Here is a 23,651-nt window from a genome sequence, read left to right as displayed (position 1 = left end):
TCTTATCCTTGAGAAAAGCAGAGACTTCTTTTCAAACACAGCTTGTTACTGTGGAGGAGATCATCTTACCAAAAAGACATTGGCTGACCAGGCAGTGCAATCTTTTGAGGCAGTTCTTTGATATGGTACCAGCAGACAGAGAACAATCTGTGTGTCCATTCCCTCTATGATTTTCCCAGACTTCAGCCTGGTTTCCATTCCCTGAGTTAGTTGTATTTCTAGGTATAGCCACGCATTTAGTAATTCGTAATGAATTTGTGTGTTCTATCCTGAGCTAAAGCAAAGTCAGTAAGAAAATTTAGCTTTTGTTCCTTTATTTCAGTCAAACAGATCTGGAAATAGAAAATGACATTAATATCTATTAATTGAACCATCAGCAAAGACTTAGCCACTGTTCATGCTAAATTGTGCTATTTCTGGAATGAGGATAATAGCCAGCCAGTACATCAAGACTTTAAAGAGCAAAAAGATAGTACCTTCAAATTCAATTTAAAAAGATACACTATAACTGAAGCAAAAAATAAACTAAAAGCTCTATTAAATCCGTGAGAATGTTTTCTGAGGGAAACATGACTTAACAGAGTTTTTATGAAATTATAGTCACTGTAATGATGTATCAATATAATTACTATTATCTAGTGTTTTTATTACAGGTAGTTTGGTAGAGAAAATGGAAAAACATGGAAGAGTATAATTCCACCAAAGCAATGGCTTCTTCTCTTTTGAGCTTCTATTTGCATAAGAAAACTGCAGCACAGATTTGTTTGTTTGAATGAGTCATTTGATTTTGGAGAACTGTCTTGGTTTTTCAAAGTCTTTTATTTTGGAATTAAACTCTGCATCTCGGACAAGGCAGACAGGCAGTTAATTAGACAAAAAAAAAAAAAAAAAAGGGCATTGACTGCGCTTGGGAAAAAAAATACACACTTTTATAACTAAAATGATTGCTGAGGATATGGTATTGATTTGATAGTTTTGCAGCTGAAAATGTTTGCTAATTGGAGAACCAATTCCATATTTGTATTCCCAGCACAGAAGCAAGAAGCTTCTGAATTAAGCATCAAGAGCAAATGCTTGCTGAAGGAAAAAAGAAATCCAATAAAAATCCAGGGTTTGATGATGAAATCCAGGATGAAACAGCAGTCTATTGGCCTTGTTCTGGGCATTCTAAAACTGCCATACAAATGGACAGGTAGAAACTGTCACAGAAATGAATTAAAAATTACTGTTAATGAATGCCAGTAGGCAGTTATGGCTGATCAAGGTAATAACATTTTTCAACTATGTTTTTCATCAAAATATTCCATGTGGTTTTAACTATTGTTCTAATGGTTAACAGTGAGGAGCAGAACATTCTGATGCGTTGCCTTCATTTTCACAGAATTGTTTCTCTTTTGGCAGACCATTGTGAAAGAGAACCAAGTAAACAGGAAGAGAAGACATTTTGCATATTTCCCTTTTTAGTTCTTGAAATTTTTAAAAATTCCAATAAAATGTCTAAGCAATATGAGAATTAGAACAGATCATTTTTAAAATTGGTGCGTTTTAAATTTTGCTGTGGATAGTTTTAATTATTTAATCAGGCTGCATTAACCTTGTGTTAATGCTCTATGCAAGAATGACAAGTCATTGCTCTTTTTTATTTCGCATGTCATTCAAATAGCAGAAAGTGTTTGGTGATCTACAGGAGCTGAATACTTGCAAGCTGCAAGTAACTTCTGGCAGACTGACACCAGTCACTTCCTTGCATCTGTTTCCCACTATGATATTCTCATTTCTGAAAAGGTGCCAGTCACTATCTCAGGTAATTCCAATAAGTATATGTCTAGCAGTATGAGAGAGAAACAGATCTTTAATAAATCCCCCCACAGCAATATGCTGCCAGCCCATCCTTTCTACCCCCCGAAAAATCCATGGAGGTGTGGGATGATTGCTAGAAACATAACATAAAATAAAGAAGTATGAAAAAAGAGCACTTGTTTCCTCCAATGTGTGTGCCCTGTGCCACTTTATATCCCTTTCATGTCCTTCCCTTCATCCCTACTGTCTCATTCCTTTTATTAATTGCTCTGCTTTTTTCCCTCTGCCTTTTCTTGCCTTTCTTTTTCTGCAGAAGTAAAACTTCTACTCTACTAATTCATTTTTACTCAATCATTTTTCTTTTCTTCATTGTCTCTTGACCGTATAAGACTCCTTTCCTCTACCCCAGAGATAGTTTCTCATTTTTCTTACTTCACTCCTTGTGGTATGTGTGCCCTTCCTTCTGTATCTAATTCTTTCTATGTCACATGCATTCTGTCTTACTGACCCCCTTCTGCTCTTTCTTTTCATGCTCTGCTCTTTCTTTTTATGTCCTGATTGACTTCTTTCCTACAGCTTCTACATAATTCGTCCTGATTTCCTTCTCTATGTCTACCACAGTGCACAGCTGGCACATCCAGCTGTGTCCCTCCTGTTTTAGTTTTGTTGTGTCATTTCAACTTCTGAACTTCTTCCTTCCTTCCTTCCTTCTACCATCTCACTGGGCTGCACCTGTAGCTACTTTTCTGGTTTATTCTACTCTAAGGGCAAAAAGGGAAAAGAATTACTTGAAAGCATGGCCCCTTTCAGAAAAGAATGAGTTGGTGACATGCCATTGCACTCAGTGTCCTCTCCCTGTCCACCAGAGCATGTCAGAGGCTGGCTGTGAAGAATGGAGGATTCATGGCTGGTGCCTGCTGTGCTCTGATTATTCTGTACTTCCCAGAACTGCAAGAAGCAGGGTATAATTAGATTGGCAATGAAGCTTCTTACAGTTTGGAATCATTTGTTATTCCCACTGATGGTTTTGTATAGTGAAAGGTTGGTTTTATTTAGAAAGACAGTTCTAGAATTCCAGTATGCCAATCATAAATTGTAAGCCCAAGTTTACACTCACTAGAAAAGAAATGTGGGTTGTTTTTCCCCTTAGGTTTTAACTTGGATGACTAATAGGTTAATCCCTACATGTTCAAGCCTTCTTCTAATCTGTGAAGGTCCAAGGCCTAAATCTAGATGTCTTTGACAGTGATGAACTGTTAGATAGGATGGCTGCATCTGTACCAGCCTGCGAACACTCTTGTTCACGCTGTCAAATCGTTAATTACTGGACAATTTTTGGCTCATGGCAACTTAATTAGCATCTACTCAATGCCTGACCACAATCTGTGGATTAGCAGGAACCAGCCCCAAGAGGCATTTGGGATAGGACTTCTCTGTTTTGGAGATTGGAGATAGAATTTACCTCAATGGAAACAAGCTGTGGCTGTTAGTTGGCTGAAGGGCCTGAGAACAATTTCTGGATTTTTTTCCTTACTAACATATGAGGCAAATCTAATCTCTTGCTTCCTTATTTTTTCATTTTATTGCTCATATTTCTAACAGCAGCTGTAATTATTTATACCAACGATCATTTTAACTCAGTGTCACCTCTCCAGTAGTAACTTCCCCTGGTATTCATAACAAATGCAAATGATGTGTTCCTCAAAGAAAGCAGTGTAACGGTGGTCTTCTCCAACTAATTTACTGATCTTTTTAGCTTGTGCAGATTTCCTGTATGCACAATATCCTTTGTCAAGATTTACCATCAGCTGTTATGTAGAGAATCACCTCCTTTTTTGCTTCACTGAGCTTAGCTTCTAACTTCAGCTTTTAGAGCTTGTGTGCAAGAAGCAATAAAAGGCTCACTGCTATCCTTAATCTGTCATTTATAAATGTGTTGAGGAGTGCAGATCTTAGTGCAGACTGCTGGGGTTGTCTACTGCTTATCTCTCACCTTTGTAATAGCTGATCATTTGTGCTTTTACCCTCTCTTGTCCTTTTACCAGGAGATATGGATTTTTTGTTTGGGTTTCACTCAGTACTGGTACTGTGCAAAGTAATGTACTGTTTTTAACCTAGTCCAAGTTGCATAGCACCCTATGGACTTTTATTCAGGCAAATCATTCAAAATAGTCCTTATGTGCCTGAAATTCTGGACTGGCAGAGAGATGATTTGAATATGTCAATAGCAACAGTGTTTTACTAATAGTTGAACTAATTCTTCACTCCCTTCCCTTCACCAGTATAGTATGTCAATCTATTATTAATGTTACTTATGAGCTTTTTAAATCAGTAAAATGAGCAGCACTGGACAAGCATGGAACATATTTTGGTATATACCAAAAGTTTCTGTTCCTTTCTATAGTAACTGAATATATAAATGTCTTTCTTTCTTTTGTTAATTTACTTCAGAGCTAATAACTATCAGCAAGGCAAGGATTTTTAAAAATCTTTAAATGAAATTCAGTGTTTTGTGTCTGTTCTCTCCTGTCTACTGCTTCTTCCATGCGCCTTAGAAATGGGAAAGGCCTCCCAGTGCCAAAGAGCACTTTCCTGTGCTCTTCTACAGGCAAGACCCATATGATGAGGTACTGAAATTAGAAGCTCAGTTTTTTGCTAGGGTAATGTTAACACTTAGTATGTTTTCAGGTTTCATTTTTTTGTGAGCATTATCAGTTTTCCAGATGCTCAATCCATCACTATTTGTAAAATCATTTCCAGTTAACTCTGCAGTTTAACAAGGATTGTTTCTGTCTTTATGAGATGTACTTGTCATTGACCCATCTCCTTCACCTTTTGCTGCAGAAAGATAAATTATACAAGCAATTTATTCTATTTAGAAGTTAGTATTGGATGTGTTTTGCTAAACCTTGAGTTCTACATATTTGAAGAGTTCAAAGTTCAAGATGACAGTGTAAATCTCAAGTGATTTGAATTTTCTATATTCTTAAGTACTGTTTATTCTCAGAGAAGATTCCCATCTGATTTTGCATATGTATTAATTAATGTTTGAGACTGAAAATAGTTGTAGACTGCTAACATACAAAGTAAGTAGAAAATTATTGCATTTTCCAAGAACATTAAAGTGTTAGACGTTTATCTCGATCAGTGAATCTTAACTCAGTTTTTAATTTCTGTAAGTACATTTCAGAGCACTCTGGTTACGAGACTGCGGATGACAAGTCTTTATTCTAATCTCAACTCTGTTTCTATTTTACTAGCAAGAATAAATTTCTAACCTCTCCACACTCACCTTTTGAATTATAATGACAGGCTTATCAGTTTTTCTCCTGGGAGATAACAAAACTTAGCCAATTGGACTTTTTTTGTAACAAGAAACCATATGGTCATTTGAAAATATTTTGTTTCCACTCAGAGAAAATAACATAATTGTGAGACTTCATGGCTGTTAGAGTACAGGTTCTTCATACATAGGGCTACTTGAACCTGCATTTGTAGTCAGTGTGTAATGAACCTTCCTAACAATCAAATGACAGTTTTAGCAGAGATGTGTTATGGCGAAGGAGTCAAAAATATGGTGGCTAAATTATTAACACAAGATGATTATACTATAATATGTATATATTCTTGTATTTAAATATATTTATTTTATTTAAGTATATGTGAATATATAATTATATACTTACAGATTCCTTCTTTTGACTTAAATTTAAATTTGCTGCTTTTGTTGTAACAATAAGAAGAGATTATCAAACCTGATAATTCTCTTCTAAGATCCACAGAACATTAGAACACATTCAGTGTGCACTGTGATAATTTACCAAAGGAGTATCAAAGTGTATCTATGGATCTCATTTTTAAATGGCCAAATACATTTTGTACTTTTACCTTGGCACTTCTAACTGGTTAAAAGTCTCTGAAATTCAGCATTTTGAAATTTCTACTGGGATAAATATTATTTAAACTAATTCTTACAGTACATGAGAGTAGATATTACAGAGATTTGAGATTCCTGTGGTTTCTAAATCCCGGTACTGTTGCTTTATTTTACACTTATTGTATCAGCAACTTTATCTGGAAAGGAAAGGGGATAAAACATTTATTTTGAAGAGATTAATTATGTTCCTGATTTTAAGTATTTCTTACGTATAAGCTTGGAATTGTTTCCTTTGTAGCTTCAGAAGCCATTTTGAGATGTTGGTTGAGTAACATACTTCCATTCATATTGCTTGTTAAGTTAGCAAGCATTTAAATGTGATTAAAAAGAGTAATTGCTTAACTTGGTAAATCTATGTGAAGTCTCTAAGACCATGTCAGAGCTAATCATGACAAAGTATCTTTATAATTCACTGCATTTGGATTTTAAATAATCTATTACTGTTTATAATCTCACATGTATTTAAGAAAGAAATTAATTTGCTAAGAGAGCATGTTTAAACAGCATTCTAGATGTAACAGCAACAGAACAAAAGTGATGAAATAGAGAAGTAAGGCTCACACATCATTTTAATCTGTTTTACAATAAATTCTGGAGAGCTTTCAGATCACGTTCCAGTTACAAATGAGCTACTGAAGCAGTGCATGGAAAATGAGTTAAGGAAAAGACTGATATTGTCTTGTTTGTTTGTTTTTCTCTCATCAGTTTTACCATAATATTTGTAAAGGTGTTTTTTTTTTTTTCTTTTTAATTAATAAACTTAGAATTTTCTTATAAAGTTGCATTAAATTGTGTGAACATTATGTAAATTTAAGATCTGTTTACATATAGTGGCAGAGAAAGTGTTGGTCTGCCTTTGTGCTAAATGCTGCTAATTGAAGTGACCTCTTTTCAGTGGATTAGCAATTTATTTCACTATTTAAGAGCTAACATTACCTCCTGATCTTGAAGTTCAATTAGTAATTTTCTTTTCTTAATCTAGATTAATCTAGAATTCAGCAGAATTTATTTTCTCTTTAAAAATTTACCTGCTGTTTCAACTGTGTTCTCTAGTAAGAATTCAGTAGAATATTTAATGCTTTCTTTTCCAAAGAAAAGAACTCAGACTTTTTAGTTGTAGAAGTCATAATTTTCTGATCCAAAGTCACAGGAAAAGGACAATTAAGAACTAGATCAGAGAAATGTTTGACATCAAACTCATTCAAATATAATAAACTTTTAATGCATATTTTCCCTCATCCTTTTTTTTTATTATTAATTACTGCTATGTAAAATATGAATAATGCAGAAAATAAAAATGAATTTATAGAATTACCTTTTTAGCTTAGTAAGGAAAAATGTCCAAATAGATATTGTTCATTATGAAAAGGATAATTATTTTCAAATTATTTTACCAGCTAATGAACAGATGCTTCTGCTCATATTTCTGCTGTGAATTCATGGGAGTTGAGATAGTTGTTCCTTAAATTTAAAGCTTCGGAGAAGTACAGTCAGTGATCAGTTTTTTTCTTCATTTTACTCAATATCAGATCTATATCAGGTTCTCCTATGCCAACTAGCAGTGTGCTTAGAGGAGCCAATTTCTTGTTACAGCAGAAACTCCCCTAGAAAAGAAGGAAGTTGCAGGCTGTGCCCCTTTTATTTCCAGCACACAGAATGGCAGTGATCTGAAGAGCAAAGGAAAACTGTGAGATGGGAGAACATTGGAATCATGGAGCACAGGTACTCCATAAAAAAAGTGCTATTATTTTTGAAATAGGGTTAACTGTACAGCCCAGCCCCTGCCAGATCCCAGTAACCTCAAAAAACTAATGGCTCAGAAACATAATTTCTTTTCCAAAGTGCTCTCCAAAATTTGTCTTTCATTTATATCCATCTCATAGGTCCTTGGCTGATTAAGTGGTTTGAATCTTCAAGCTTAAATAGCCTGTGTATATCAAAGGAATGGGAAAACATATGTACCCATATAAAATTAGGGGATACCATCTCTCTTTTGTGCTGAATAGATGTCATCTAGCCAGCACCAGATGGAGAAGAACCATAAATCCATTCCTGGCTTACTCAAAAAAAAATGTCTCTAGTCACATTTTGTTTGAAATTCCAGGTCCTTCTCTTAGTCCTGCTCCCTTGATCTTTGTCCAAGCAACAGAACATATGAGAGGGTCAGTGTCCTCTCTGGCTTAAGCTGAAATCATTTGTTTAGGCAGCTTTTCCTAACCAGCACTGAAACCTGCTATTCCGGATTATTTTTGCAATTAGCAATTTGGCAACTTCTTTTATCTAAAGATGCCACAGATGCTGCAAACTCATTTAATCAAAATTGAAGATTCATTTTCTTTGTGCTTTGAACCACTGATGTGTCATCTCAGTTCTTTACTGCTTGTCCTGTGAGTATAACACCAGATGATAACAAACATTTACCAATTTCAGTTTACACTGTATATTCTTATATTTTCTGCTTTAAAATTTGGATGGGTACCAGACAGCTAATGTATTTTTTGTAACTGAAATCTTCATGTTCTTCATGATCTTCCAAAGACACATTTCAGTTCTGTTTTGTAGCATCTTAATGATTTATGCTACTCATTGTACAGGTTTTAAAATAATCTCCAAAATATTTGCTACCCTGGCTACAAGAATCATTCAGTGACAACAGGCAGGAAGCACTCTGAGATAATGCTACAAGAATTATTTGGGAGATTTGGCAGTCAATATTCACTGTAGCTATGAATGAACCAGTTTATACAGGGAAAAAAAAAAAAGAAACCTCCTCTAAAGTACTGTGGCTTCCCTTTTAACCGCATCTTTATTTCATAATCAGGTCTTTATACTGTGAACAATTTAGAATGTCTATATTGATTAAACCGTAGGAGTCTTCACTTTAAATTCTATCTGGTATTCTGCAAACTATAATGAACATTACCGAATGCATGGCATCTTCTGGGAAACACCTTGAGATTATCAAGTTTAATTTCCCCTAGGAAGTTCTTACAGCAGTGCAATCAAGCTAACTTTTACTCTCTGTAATGGAGTAAGATTTAATCTACAATTTTCCAGCAACCACTATTTCCTTATTTTTTATTCTTCAGAAAGAGCTGAAGAATGGAGTTTTGCTCTGATTTTAGGTTACTCTATACTTTTTTCTGTAGTGCACCATAATGAATATCCTGCCCTTTTTTTAAGTATGCTGAATGAGTAGAAGCAGGTGAAACCCTACAGTTGGTAAGGAATTTATGTAAATATTGCAATTAAATCTTGTCTGTAATAATAGGTGACCTTTAATCTAGTTTATATTGAGTCACCTAATCTCTCAGATTCTAATTGAGTGATGAAGATGCAAGGCTTCATGAAAGGAAAGGAGATCACAAGAAAATAATGATTTTTTTGTGTAAACCATGATTTTCCAATTACTCCTCTCAGCTGGGACAGAAAAAACGTCTAACTTGTGATATGTTCTGATCCAAAATTAATCCCTTTGTAAATGTGTGTCTTTAGATTAAAGGTTACTTTGGCTTTCTTCCATGTAAGTTCTCAGCCCTTTTGGTAATATTAGTGCTATCTTTTTTTTTTTCCCCAAAACATTATTAAAACATATTGGTAAGTAATGCTTTCAATAATGCAGAGAAAAACCCGGATAAATAATAATTAAAATGGCATGCAAGCTTTCTTTATTCAACTTATGTGGTGACCTTGGGTAAGATTTGGAATAAGATTTGTGTGGCAAGAAATTCCAGTGAGATATGAGTAGAGACATTTGCTGCACCTTTGCATCACAGAGAGGAATTGGAAAAGATTGGATATACTCACAGTGTCTGTATACATGCCATTAGGATCATGCAAGAAAACTGTGAAGTGTCACAGAGATCTTGTTTGTACAGTAGTTTGAAATATAATGATAACAAGTGCTTTATGCTGCAGTAGCGTTACCTTTGTATGTTAAAAGTGTAATTTTTTCTTTTTCACAAGGAAGCTAAATTCAGCCTCGCAGTGAAGACAGAGAGCTTATATTTTATATGGCAAGAACAGAAATCAGTGCACAAGGGAAAGATTACATTTGGTGTGACAGTCTTGAAAAAGAAAAGGGTTTTGGAGAAGCCAATCTGTGTAGGACACAGATATATTTGCCAAAACCAGAAAGAAGAGTACTTTGAAATGTCATAGAGAAGCGCTCAAACTTCAGTTTCAACAGATGAAGACAGATCCCAAGAAGAATGTAAAAATAGGCTTGTTCAGCTTAGACATGATGGCTAAATTTGAGACTTTCCTGTGAAGAGAGAAATTTGAGAGAAATCCTTGCAGATTCCCTATCCGTAGGTGAAAGAACATTAATACATGTCCTATGAAGGATAAATTTGAAGTTTCAGGAAAAGCAAGGGAGTTGACAAAATATCAAATGGGAGAAGATTTTAAGTAAATGGTAGGCCAGTTGCTGTTTAAGAGGGCTGGGCAGGGAGCAGATAAAGGATTAATTCTCCATATCTAGTTCAAAGAGACCATTAGAAATTTTAATTGGTTTCATTGGAGTGAAAGGGATGGGTATCTGAACTGAAAGAGAGATCAGAAGATACACTGTAAATAAAAAGCTTCAATGAGTACAGAAATGAGTCAGATAAGAATTGGAAAAAAAATAACTGAAAACACAAACATAACTGTGGGGGGTGTTTTTTTTTAAAGAAACCTCATTTTTCCTGTAGAGCAAATGTGAAAGAGGTACAAGAAAGTAAAGATTTAAAGAGAGGTTACCTTGCACATATTGACATTATATAGGGAGAAACTGAAGCAGAAATAAAGAAGCAATCGAGAAAACAGTCAGAAACTGTGGGAAGGTTAATGGGTTTACAAGCATGGGTTTAAAAAGGGGAGTTGTTAATATCTGTTTAGAAAAGTGGCAGAAACTAAAAAGTATGAATCTCTAGTACTGTATCTGCAGTAGTAATGACTACTAAAGTAGCTGTGGGAAGTCATTGACAGCAGAGCTCAAGATGACAACAGGAGCTGAATGACACAGACATCGCTGCAGAAGGTGCGGGAAGAAGCAGACTCATCTGCAGGAGATGGCAATGCAGTAGGCAGAGATTGTGCTTGTTTGCTGAGGGATTAAACTTTTTTTCTTCCTAAAACGCTACAGAAATGTTCCATCAGGAAATCTCCCTCGTACACAACATGGTGCCTCTGTGAACACAGTCAGGAAGAGTTTGCTGATATACTTGCACTCCTTAATTACTTTTTTCCTAGAAATAGTTGCTTTCGTACTCTCCAATTCTTGTAGCTGTTTGCTAAAAATAAAGGGACCTGACAGTGAATGCAAGTTTCATAAATGCAAATACAGCTTTGCAGTACAAATTAAAAATGTGGCTTGAATTAAAATCATTGATAGTTTGTAGGTTGTTCATGTTGTTTGTGTAGACCCCTAATCACTTGAGGTATGTCTAAGCTTTTTAGCTGATACTTAGTGCATTCAAATCAGTAAATTGATCTCTTGGGTACAGAGCAATTCAGTGTACCTTAGGTCACAGTGCATAAAGTTACTTTTGTTGCTATCTACAGATTGTCTTGACATGCAGCATATACCCACAGGTTCAGAAAAATTGCCCTTTGATTACATGTACAATAATCTGGATCTCCCAAGGTATTCAAGTGGTTAATTAAATATCAAGTAATTGCTAAAACTACTAAGTGACATTTAATTAGTATGTTAATTGATATCAAATTTGCTCTCACTATCTTGTTTTATGTTAATAAAATCCCTAAACATTTCTTCAAAATAGATTAGGAAGCAATGTGCTTCAAATATACTAATTCAGAACAGCCTTAAGCATTACTTCTGCTTGTGGAACATACTTTCTGAGTTTAATTTTTATCACAGATGTTTTATTTTGTCTATCTTTAAACTTACTTTTTGCTAAGAATGCATCATATCTAGTAGTATAGACCTCTCTTGGAATGGATTTTAGTTTCTATAAGCACATAATCCCTTAGAAATCTATGTGAAGTGTGATAAATGTTAATAGAAGTCTAGGGCTGCATCTCTTCCCTTTGGCACCTACCGAGTAGAGATAGTCGGGTGCTGTGGGGACTGCTTGGCGCCTCCAGTTGGCTAATATGAATGATGTATTTCTGTGCGGACATCTGATTTGGGGTTTAGAAATCTGTGCTCCACACATAATACAAAACCACCATAAATGTATTAAGTGCCTGATTATTCTGCAGCAGTGAAATTTTGCTGTGGGGTTAGCTCGCAGAGTGCTCCCCTCCTCCTCTCCATATCCTACCCAGGAAACAGCCCTACTGTAGCTTTCACATTGAGCATTCCAAAATTCTCATTGCTTTCCTTTGCTGAAGAAACCAACTGTGATGTAGAAAAGAGATGCCTTTAGGCCTGGGTCCAAAAAAAAAAAAAAGACTGACTGGAGTTCAGGCCGACAATAGCCCCAAGCCTGTCCTTCCTTTCAACCACTATAGTGCTCCCTATGGTCTCATCAAAAACAGGTGAGCAGTCCAAAGTTGAAGCTAGTAGGGAGGAAGTTGTTTTCATAATGGTTAATTTGAAAACATACTGCAAAATATTTCCATGAATATTCATATGAATATTTAAATGAATTCCTTTCAGCTGTGCTCATGCCTTTTGTGTGTGTGTTTTCTGTGGAGTTCCTTTTCCATTTTATTGGTGCCAATGCACAGAGAGAGTTGGTTTTACATATGAGATCACAAAAAGGAAAGTTTAATTTATTCTCCATGAGCATTCACACCCAATTACTTCAGAAGAGTCCAACTGGGAAGTAGAAACACTGATTTATGACCACACACGACTGAACTGCATAGCTCAGATTCCAATCCTTCCCAACTTCAAAATCTAGAATATCCATATAAGCAACATAAGCACTATAAACACTGTGAAGGGGAAACAGGTTGAGGAGGGACTGTCAGAGAATTTTAAATTATGAATAAAGAAAAGTGTGATCTGTTTATTCATGGATATGTCACAAAAAAAAATAAAAAAGGCAGAAAATTGGTAAAATAAATTATTCATTAAAAAGTATTCAGCTGTAGTTATGTGTCATCCAAATACTGTTATAGAATGAAGAATACTGCAGAATGATAATGATAGGTGGAAGTTGACAGTGATTTTCAACTTTTTTTATTGATTTATTTGAATTTCTGTGCTTTTTTATATGTGATGTACCTAAATTTCATAGCTTCTCACAATTTTTTGAAGTTTTCTGTTTCTCTGAATATATTTTAATAATCCACATTTACTAATACAAAAAGCTTGTAATCATAGTGTAGTATTTTAAATCTTTTATAATACAAAGTGAATTTGTTGCTGCTATTTGTATTTTAAGTAGCCTATCAGTTGATAAAGAAAGTCAATACTGACACATATTTGTTAAAAAAAAAAAAAATCTATAGATAAACTTTTCATTGGCATAAGTATTGGTACCTGAAGTTCCTTTCTACCTTCTCCATTCTCAACCAGTGTTAACATGCCTAAATGTCTGGTCATGGTCCTTATCACCAGCAGGGGTTCTCTGTTCTCCCCAGATCTGCCTTCCACCTCATATTATTTAATGCCTCGAGCCCATCTTCAAGTCCAGCTCCAGCTAGAGTGTCTCTGACCACCTTTTCTCTGCCTCCATGCTTCCTGAGCACCAACGGAGGCAGTGGATCGCAATATACCATGCCTCTTCCTTTTCATACGAAGCAGTTCCAAGTCACTGCCAAATCATTAAGCAAATGACTGTATTCTGAATGCCCCATAGGAATTCAGTGGAAACTACTGCCTGACACAAAAGCAAGATGCAGCTAATCAGCTGCTTGCTGCAACACAGCAGCTTTGCTCCCAGAGCACCACTGGGAATGCCAAAACAAATCCCACTTATCTGTGTGATAGGTAGCCCGTTGCCTTCAGACATGAATCTTAAGCACTTCCCTCATTATGGCAAGATGCACAGGTAGCAATGCACACATAGCATCAGGACCTTTTTCTTGCTCCCGCACTGGCCAGATCTATGCCCCTGTTCTTCCCCCTTCACTTCAATCATTTTACAGTTGCGATTTTCCATTCTAATAATATCCAAACCTTATTGGTTCCTTTTTACCTCTGCATGCAGTCATGCTCTCTAGTCATTTGAAATTGAATTAATGAATGCTATAATGTTATGATTTATGTACACTCTTAAGGATATCGAAGGAAAGAAGTATGTTGGCATGAAAACCTGGTAGCAAAAGGACATTACATTTCCCGACTGGCAGAGGTAGAAGTTCTTCCATGCTCATTTCATTATACTATCCTTGGCAGGATAACGTGAGCTTGAGATCAACCTATTTACTTCCTTAGAGATTTTCTTATTCATGTTCTTTTTTGTTGTTGTTGTTGTTGTTGTGTTGTTTTGTTTTGTTTTGTTTTCTATAGAAAACAGTAATTCTTGTGATAAGGACTGGAGTATGATAAAGGTCTTTTTTATTTATAAGTTTCCAGTTGCTTCACTTATAGTTTGAAACAGTTCTTGCAAACTAAACTACATAGCTTGGAGTAGAATGGTGATTTGGACTGTAAATATTCCAGCACCAGTATTAGTGCATTACAGCATTGATTTTTCCTTTTTCGTTCCAACTAGAAGAGTAACCAGTACTTACTAAAAGCTTTGCTTGCAGTTTCATAATTTTCTGCATGGCTAACATAATTTCATTTGTTTCAATTTCATTTTTTTTCATAAGGGAAATATATTGCAGACCACTAATTACAAAGGGATTCATTTTCTTTAAAGTCCAGTAAGGTAAGAAAACATTTGACATTGGTTTATAAATGATTGAAGTTTTCTCAGCATATCGTACATTTGTATGTAGTGAATAATATCTCATGTGTACATGCAGTTTTCAGATATCATAATAGTATATTTTGTATGCACGTTGTCTGTGCACACATTTGTATAATTTTCTGATTCTTGGTTTGTTTTAATGAGTTTTGTTTTTATAATGAATGCATCTACCAACTGTGAAAATCTACACATCACATCTACCCACATAAATAAGAACAGTGACCTCTCCGTGTATTTAAATATATAAATACACAACAACTTAAGCCTGAAAAAAATTCACAGGCAGTAGAGTGGGAGTCTTCAAATGGGAATCTGTCAGAATCAGGCTCAGAGGTAGTTTGTTTGACATCCTGTGTGTGATCATTGCTCTTACTACTTTGCAAACTGCTCCTGGGGAAAAGGGTCCTTTTGACACCCTCTTTATTAAATCCCCAGTAGGCATAAGCACTGCTTAAGTTTACTGTAAAATAGTCCTGAGAGATTATTAGTTTAATTAGAAAGATTATTGCTATATAAGTACTCTAGAAGGTTGTTTTTATATTTTAGAAGATTCCTGGTATAGAATTCAAGTTACTTTGCAATAATGTCTCTATTTTGAAATCTTTCTTCAGTAGAATAAAACCAACAGGTTTTGCTACAGATTCTTGCAGTTTTCAGGATAAGACTGAATATGTGTTCCATCACGATGAATCTTTCACAAAACCAGGCCAGAATTGTTACTGGCTAAAGAAAAAATTATTCTCTGGATAAAATCTGTTTTGAAATACTAAAAACAGATTTTCAATTATCCAGAAGAGATGATTTTTTGAAGAAATGAGTTCAAGTTACTACTTACTACTACTGAGTGTATTTCTCAATATCTTTTGTGAAGTTCTACTGAAGATCTATAAAATAAAGAGAAAAAAAACAGAAACAAAGATGTGGTGGCTAAATACATAGCAGAGGTAAACAAACGATCTACCCCTGCAGACTGGAGAGAGTTGATGAGTGTTGTTTTCATTGATTTAAGTGATTTCTTAGATCTAGACATTCCTCATTTGCAAGCCAATAAATAAATATTTGAAGAAATTTACTATTAAAATCTTCATGAAGACAAGTGTAATGGAAAATCCAACAAAATCATGTTTCAAAGTGTATGAGAAACATTTCCCTCAAGCATTTCATTTATAGAAAGAGCAAATACCTAATATTTGGCCTAAGAGAAGGTCTTAATAATAAGGATGTTTCCCTGTACTTCTGAAAGCAACTGCAGAGAAACTTGGCTTCTCCTACTGATCCATATCTGTTTTAAGATAGAATTGTCTGGTCTCTACGGCTGCTAATTTGCCTTCTTCCATGGGCATTAGATTCCTATTAAAGAAAAAAATACAACTTTGAGATGAGCTCTTCTGAGCTCCTATCTAAACTACTGAGAAAACTTGAGCGAGGGGATGCTCTTTTGTGCTGCACTTTCACGTCTAAAAGCATTTCTGCTTTAATTCATTCTCTTTACTTCTGCTGTGCTGAGTATTATTATAGTCTAGTGAGTTCCTGAAAGTGGGAAATGCCAAAGAAACAGGTGTCAGACTTCAAAAGAAGAATTTGTCAAGACTTAATGTTCTGAAGCTAAAGGTGACAGCTCAACCTAAATAAGCTCTTCTCAACAGGATTTAAGTTTCCTTAATAAAAGAAGTAATCATCGAAAGTAAACTGCTAATCTAACAGCCTAGAGAGTAGTTTTTAAAAAATGTACATCATTTGACAAGATATCTTGATTTAAAGACTATTTGCAGTGTAGTGCTTATAGTCCAAGGTTATTTATATTCCCCTGATAAGGCAATTTATGATCTACAAAACACAAGTCTGCAGCATGAATGTTTGTGGGGATATTCATGGGGCTGGTTGGTCTTTGCTTGCCTTGTGGTAAGGGTAGATTCTAGAAGAAAAACACTACAGAAAGAGCAAGGAATTAGTAGAAAAACAGTCCTAATAAAAGTAAATATTTTTTCTTTGTGTTCCCTCTCCCATCCATCCAGTAAATAATAATAAATAAGATAATTGCTGTTAAAGGGAAACTTACTGAAGAACAGAGGAAAAAAAGAGCAATATGAGTTATATATATATATCCTGCATACTATTTTTCTTGTTAAGTCTTCACTATGTTCATAAATATTATCCAGGCTGGCAATTTATCTGTTTCAATATACATAATCACCAAGAATATTAAATAAGATTTAAGAAGCATAAGTAGCAGCATCCACTATTTCAGAAAAACAGTGCTGTCAGTTTTGATTAAAAGTCTGATAGCATCGTAAATGGTGCCTACTTTGTGACATTTTGAAGTCATGGAAAGTAGAGCTACTCATTAGCAGTATGTGCTAGTGGTATCAGAATACAGCCTTTTTTTTTTTTTCCTTTGAGTCATTTTCCATGTTCATTGATCAAAATGGATACACCACATCATTCTTGTCTCTACTTGACTAGTAATATAAGCAATCTATGAGCGGGAAGTCCAAGAGGAGCTGTGTTACCCTCCATTTTTTATTCATCAGACTTTTTTTTTTGTAACAAGCCATTGCTTTTTGTAAGCATTTATTTGTTAGTTACCTTCAGCACTATCTCCCTAGCATTTAACTACATATTTGGTCCTTTACAAAGAGGGCAGTTAAATAAAGTTGGCTGGTTGTGTTACCAATCTTACCCAAGGATTTGGCATATTACTCTTTGTGTACGCTTCTTTATAAATCATGCTGATATTGATTTCTCCTGTCATTCATTCCCACTTTTTGAAAATCTTTTATTATGTTTTGGGTTTGGATTTTATCACTTTTGTCAGAGGTTTAATTTTGAAGGACGTACTTGCCTATATTTCCATACAACACCAGTTAGTAATTTCAGTTACTTAGTAATGAATATGATTTGTTTCCATTTCAGAAGAATATTTTTATAGGCTTAATGTGTTTCTGCATCCAAAGCTGTTGTACAGATTCATCAATCCATTTGTAGGCTGTAGCAAAGATATTATCAGTGGCTGTGGGGGCTCAGGAGTTACCACTGCAGTTCTCCTTTCCTTCAGGTGGTAAGTGTGGCAGTTCTAGCTCCCATCCTGTAACAAGTTGTTTATAGAGATGGAAGGATGCTTGGACGTTTCAAAACTGCTTTTTGCTAGTATTAGTTGATGTAGAGGTTTATATTAGGAAACCTTATATTTTATATAAGCTCCCACAAACCTTGCTTTGTCTGTTCAGACATCCTATAATTAAAAGACAGTGAGTCTTATGGAAACAGTCAGATGAAGCACACTCTCAGTGTGCATTTTCTCAGTATGCTTGGATTTATCCATCAAAAAAATGACTGTAATTCCTTACCACCAACAATTCAGTAATCAGCTGTATGTGCTTGGTGCTGTCTGCAGACTGTGTGGTTAGCAGTATGATGTATTTTTTAAGGAAAAACAAAGTCTTGCCTGTGTGAAAGTGCTGATCAATATATGGTCTGGTCATCAATGACACTACAAGGTCTAAAGGCATAGCTGTATACATAAGGTATGTGAAAGCACCCTGATATGGATAAGCGTATTCATGGTCTTTTTGGATGCATTTAGTTAGTCTTTTGACTGGATCAGGGTTATGTACAATAAAGAAATAATGGGTGTGCATGTATTTGTGTAACAGTGCTACACTAAGATGAGTAAAAATTGGGCCTTGAGGACATAAGAATAGAGAGCTGCAGATTTTCATTGTTCTGATGAAGTAAGGCAAAACAAAAGTATCTGCACGGAAAAAAAAAAATAATAATCATGTGATGCTCTTGAATGTTTGCTTTTCTGGAACAGTATAGTTCCATCTTCTTGTTCAGCATTTGTCTATGATGGATGATGTGACTCAAAGTCGTCCATAAATTCTAGTGGCAAAGCAGCACACAAGAAAAATAGCTGAATTTTACTGATCTTCACCCTAGAATGGCTTTTTTCCAGTTATTTCCTTATATTTGCAGTTTGTACTTTTGCACATTATCAGAGGCAAGAGGTTTCCATCAGGATGAGCTAAGGGTATGTTTTTCTGCAATTACTATATTGATTGATTCCTACATTTCTAAGGTAATAAACACATCTTCATAAAATTTTGCTCACATTAGAGTATCTGTAATATCACTCCAATTAATTTTTATTCTCCTAGTACCTCATTGTTATAACACTTTAAAATTGCAAAAAAAATGCATGTAGCAGTCACTGAAAATCAGAGAGAACCACAAATGATGATTTTTAGAGGTCTGTAATACATAATTGAAGTGTCTTCTCATAAAGACAAACCCTGCAATGTCTTTCACAGTATTACAATTAGTCCTGTCAAGTTTCCAATTCTCTTTCAAACTAGGGCCAAAGAAAAACCTTGCATGTGCACTTGTCCTCACTGCTGGAAACAGGTCAATCCAGACTTTCCAAAGCATGGGAAGGATCAGTGAAAGATAATTCGAATTCCAATGATTAAAATAGAACTATTATAAGGAATTTAAAATAGCCTACACTAATAAATAGATAGCCCTAATCATAGAGGTCTGTTAGGTCCATTTGTAATACGTAATAAAATCAGTACATTTAAGGAGAAGGAAAGCAGAAGTTATAAACATAGAATCCAGTGAAATAGTTCCATACATAATTGCTGCATTGTAAGTGAACAATAGCATCTCATATTCTACCTTTTTTTTACTACAACTCAGTGTCATGAGTTGTGTTACCTGGGCTTGCAATGCTGGAAATTGGACATAAATTATGGCTACTTTCTACTGACCTATATATTAAATGATCAAGAATTATAGAAGTTTCATGCTATAGTCTGTTCTGCATGTATATTTAGGGAGAATGAGAAGAATATTAAAAAATGGTTGTTTCTTCTATTTCAAATAATAAAAGTAGTTGTTCTGCTACATATACATAAAGCATTTCTCCCAAGGAGAAGTCAGAGCTAAAATAAAAATTACTCCTGTGAGTGGTTTGCCACATGATCTTTTTTATGTTTTGAAAGGTCAAAAACTGTGGGACAAATCTAATAAACAGATCTCAGAAGTATTCTATTCAATATCTGAGGAAACATTACAGAATGGTAGAATTGGAATTTTGCTACACTGAAATGCCGATTGTTTTGAGATCTTTTGTCTTGTAATTATGAAGGTGGCTCAGTTCCAAGTGAGTCACTGATTGGGTAAGCCCCTTTCCAAAGGAGAAAATAGAAGCATTCTTTAGAATTTCTGTATGCTGATATTAGAAAGTGTTCAAAGTGATGCTTGGATCTTCTTTCCCCTTTTCTGTACTGAGCTTTACAAAAGAGTGCACGTCACCAGTAAGAAGCATAACAGCAGGTTAACCACCTCCTGTACAATCAGTAGTTCAAAGTCATTTGCATTTTTGGAGAAACACTTCCTAAGTATTTCTACCGTATGTAGAAAATAACCTTAAAAAAATCTGAGGAATCCCCAGTCCTTTCTGGCTATTTTCTTATTGAAAATAAATAAATAAATAAACAAGAGCAAAAAGGGAAACTGTGGTAACATAAAGGCAGTGTACTTGGAAATATCTGTCAAAATCTTATATCTTCAAAATGATTTTACACAATTCTTAATTTTATTATTTTTAATACTTATATCTATTTATATACTTGTATACAATTCTGCAGACATAATTTTGACTGCAGTTGCATGTGTTGATTGTAGGTGACAGGACAAAAACGTTGGGTTCTCTAACTATGGACGCACATTTCATTTTTCAGTATGCAGTAGTAGTAAAATTATGATGGTATACCTCTGTCTATACAGTCAAGCTTCTGTTTCAAAGATTATAGGTGTGATCATTATCTCACTCATGCTGACTCTTCTTCAATATCATATCACCTGTTTCAGTGGAACTGGTTGTGATTTAAGTTGGCAAGGACAAAATCAGCCTTCATGATGATTAAAGCTGATAACCGCTCTCTATGAAATACAGTAATTTTGACACATGTTTGCACAATGTTATATTGCTACTTGCTCTACTTGCTTCCCCAACATCGCTCCCCCTTTCTTTTTTTTTTTTTCTTTTTCTTTCTTTTGCTATAGACTGTTTCTTTACCCTAAAAATATATTGAGGCATTTATCATATGAGCTAAAGTGTGTAAAGGTGCTGTACTTGACTGGAGCGTATACAAACCTTCTACAATAACACAAATAAATGAAAATAATTGACATATATCTTGTCCGTTTCTTACTAAGGATAACTGTTTTATAACAGCACTATCCAGCCCAGTATCCATGTGGTATCTAGTACACGTCCTTAGGGGGGTGAAAAAAATCAGAACAGAGCAAATATATCCTCAGTGAGGGAGCAGTTGGAGTCTGCAGACAATGTGGAGCATTACTTCAGAGGAGCAAACTGCTATTCTAAAGGCTGGGGACTGAAAGTTAAAGGTAACAACTGAAATGATTTTAGTGTTGTTCTTACAGCAGAAACTTCCCAGAGGCCCCAAACACTTTTCATTCCTTCCCTTGTGCCAGAAGCACCAATTCATTCCTACACAGGATTCAAATTGCACAGCTGTTCCCTCGATAACTTCCACAATGCAGTTTGTTATTGCTAATACAGAAATCCATAGCACATAGAAAAGCGGAAATAAAATGCAAGATATCTAATGGCTGGATACTTTTAGGATGACTTAAAAGAAACCATACAGGAACACTTCAGGATTTCTATGGCAAACTGAAGTTTTCTGGTGGGAAGAAGTCAGCATAAGTCATTGACATCTTCTTCTTCACAGAGGGAGCAACCTGAATTGATGCTTTAAGGGAAAAGAAGAGTATGATATAAACACAGTTTGCACCTGGAAACCATGCTTACTATGCTCTGCATTGCCCACAGTGGGAGAATGATGCTGCAAACTCACCTGGTCTCTTCTTCAGCTTCTGCAACAGGAATGATGCTATCCCCCTGAACATGGAAATGAAAAATACGAAAGACATGCTGTGTTGGAGTTTTCTTCTAATTGCTTAACTTCAGAATTTCGCTCATCTGCTACCAAAGTGTTAATTCTCTGGGACTCTTCATAGTAGTATCACTCCTATATATTTACCTATGAAATTCTTCTAGTAGATGAATTGTTTACTCATAAACCTTCAATTTCCACTTCACTTATTTAAAGTGAGTTTCTTCTTTCAGAATGAACATGGCTTTAATTTAATTTATCTCTAAGTAGCGCAGAGCAGAGCTTCATTTTAAGGAGAATAGAAAAATTGTAATAGTACATTTCCATCTATAAATTTTACCCCATTGTATTACAACAGTTTAGGAACTTATAATATGTACACTTTAATATATTCCATATTAAAGCAATCTCACATAAAATATCCATTGTTGCTATTTATTTTCACTTTTTACAGTGATTTCTATTCCAAAAATAAAGAAGAGGAACTTTGGGTTTTGGTTTGTTGATTTTTTTTTGTTTGTTTGGGTTTTAAGTTGAATTGTGTATGTTTAATAAATGACATCTTCTATTGTCAGATGTAATGTAACTTTCTGTTACATTAACATGAATTGTATTTAGTGAAAATAAAAGATTTGAATCCAAAATCTTTACGTATTAGACAACGTTTTTTCATTTTTTATGTGTTCTTGTAGGAACGTGTATATTGTTATAGATTGTTCTTCATCTTCCCATAAGGGATAAACCAGAAGCAATTATAATTTAGTAGTGTTCTGTATGCTAAAAATGTGTGGTGACACATGATGGAGTCCAATATACCTATCTGATTACAGTTTGCTCTTTAGGCATAGGACAAATAACTACTAGATGGCAATGTCAAAGTAAGACACAATTACACAATGAAATATTAATGAAAATACATTGCACTTACATCTCAATGACATCTAAATGGGAATCAGTTATCAGATCTTCAGTGTTTGCAACAAATTTCTACTCTGCAAAAAAAAAAAGAAAAAGCCCAGTGAACTTTTAAAATGTCATGCAGCGCCAAGTCTTCAAATACATAATTTACTATTTTGTTGGCTTCCTATAAATGGATAATAATAAACTTCTAGCTCAATACAAGCTCATAAATGCTGAATCAAAAGTGTGAAGAACACCATGAAATGATAAATGTGGAACTTTATGATACTAATTTTCTTCTAAGTAGAAAATGTAGCTGGTGTTGAAAATGTGAATGGAAACATCGACATTCTGCTTCTGCAGAGCAAAGTTTTAATAGGGAAGAATCTGTGGCTCTGTAAGTTTCTCCATTCAACAGCAAAACAGTAGCTGCATTGCTGTAATCTCAGCTTAAATTTAATAGCTTTCAATGAGCAGTATATTTTCAGAACCATTTCTGTTATACTTGCCTTTTTGGTACACTCATATTTATTTAAACATATGAAAAGTTGACTGTTGTATTAATCAGAGGAATTAATGAAGTTATTTCTCTTGAAGAAGTTTTACTCTTAATCAAAAATTGATCTATGTGTTATATTTCAAAAAGGCATATAACATTTAATGGTATTATTAGAAATTTTATTGTTAAAATAATTTACACCAGCCATAATTATAATCTATTTTAAGTTACTACTGTAGGTTGAATGATAATAAGAGTTTCTCAGTTTTGGTTCAGTTTTAATAGCATACAGACTACATTTCAAAGTCTCTGTTCTGCTGATCAGTGCTCTTTATGTTTCCTGACTTGATGTTCTCCTCTTTATGGGACATGATCTCCCTTGCTGGGTATATTGTATTAAATCAGTAGGTGTGACTCGACCTGGGCAGGCTAGTGAAAGGAACAAAACTTGGTAAGTGTATCAGGTCATGATGACTGTAAAATCTTTCATTTGGATAAATTTGTCTAAGGCTATAAAACACCATTATGTGGTTCCCAGCCCTAGTGGATTCACATGCATACTTGAGCTAAAACATAACTAATTCCTTTGATTAGATTGGAGAGGTTGAGTGCACCCCTGCTTGCTCTGATTGATTCCTTGGAAGGAATCCTATATTTATAAGGGAGTACTTTATAGCCTGATCTCTTTCGGACATGGTTTCAGTGTGTCGCTTAGAATCGGCAGCCCGTGCCATACTGTGGGACACCTCCATATAACATGCATTCAG

At 34.9% G+C, this 23,651-nt stretch overlaps 1 long non-coding RNA gene across 3 annotated transcripts in view; it reads left to right on the top strand.

Annotated features, from left to right (window-relative positions):
• The window catches only part of LOC128075996 (uncharacterized), a 78,832-nt gene extending 59,215 nt beyond the window's left edge, over positions 1-19,617 (top strand). For all 3 annotated transcript variants that reach the window (XR_008204188.1, XR_008204187.1, XR_008204189.1), the window contains one exon: positions 654-19,617. This is a non-coding gene — a long non-coding RNA (uncharacterized LOC128075996). The remainder of the gene's footprint in view (positions 1-653) is intronic.
• Positions 19,618-23,651: the final 4,034 nt, after the last annotated feature.

This window comes from Tympanuchus pallidicinctus, unplaced genomic scaffold (assembly GCF_026119805.1).
Source record: "Tympanuchus pallidicinctus isolate F22 unplaced genomic scaffold, pur_lepc_1.0 scaffold13, whole genome shotgun sequence".
Taxonomy (NCBI): domain Eukaryota; kingdom Metazoa; phylum Chordata; class Aves; order Galliformes; family Phasianidae; genus Tympanuchus; species Tympanuchus pallidicinctus.
Note: the sequence above shows the minus strand (reverse complement) of the source record. Positions and strands in the feature narration are given on the sequence as shown.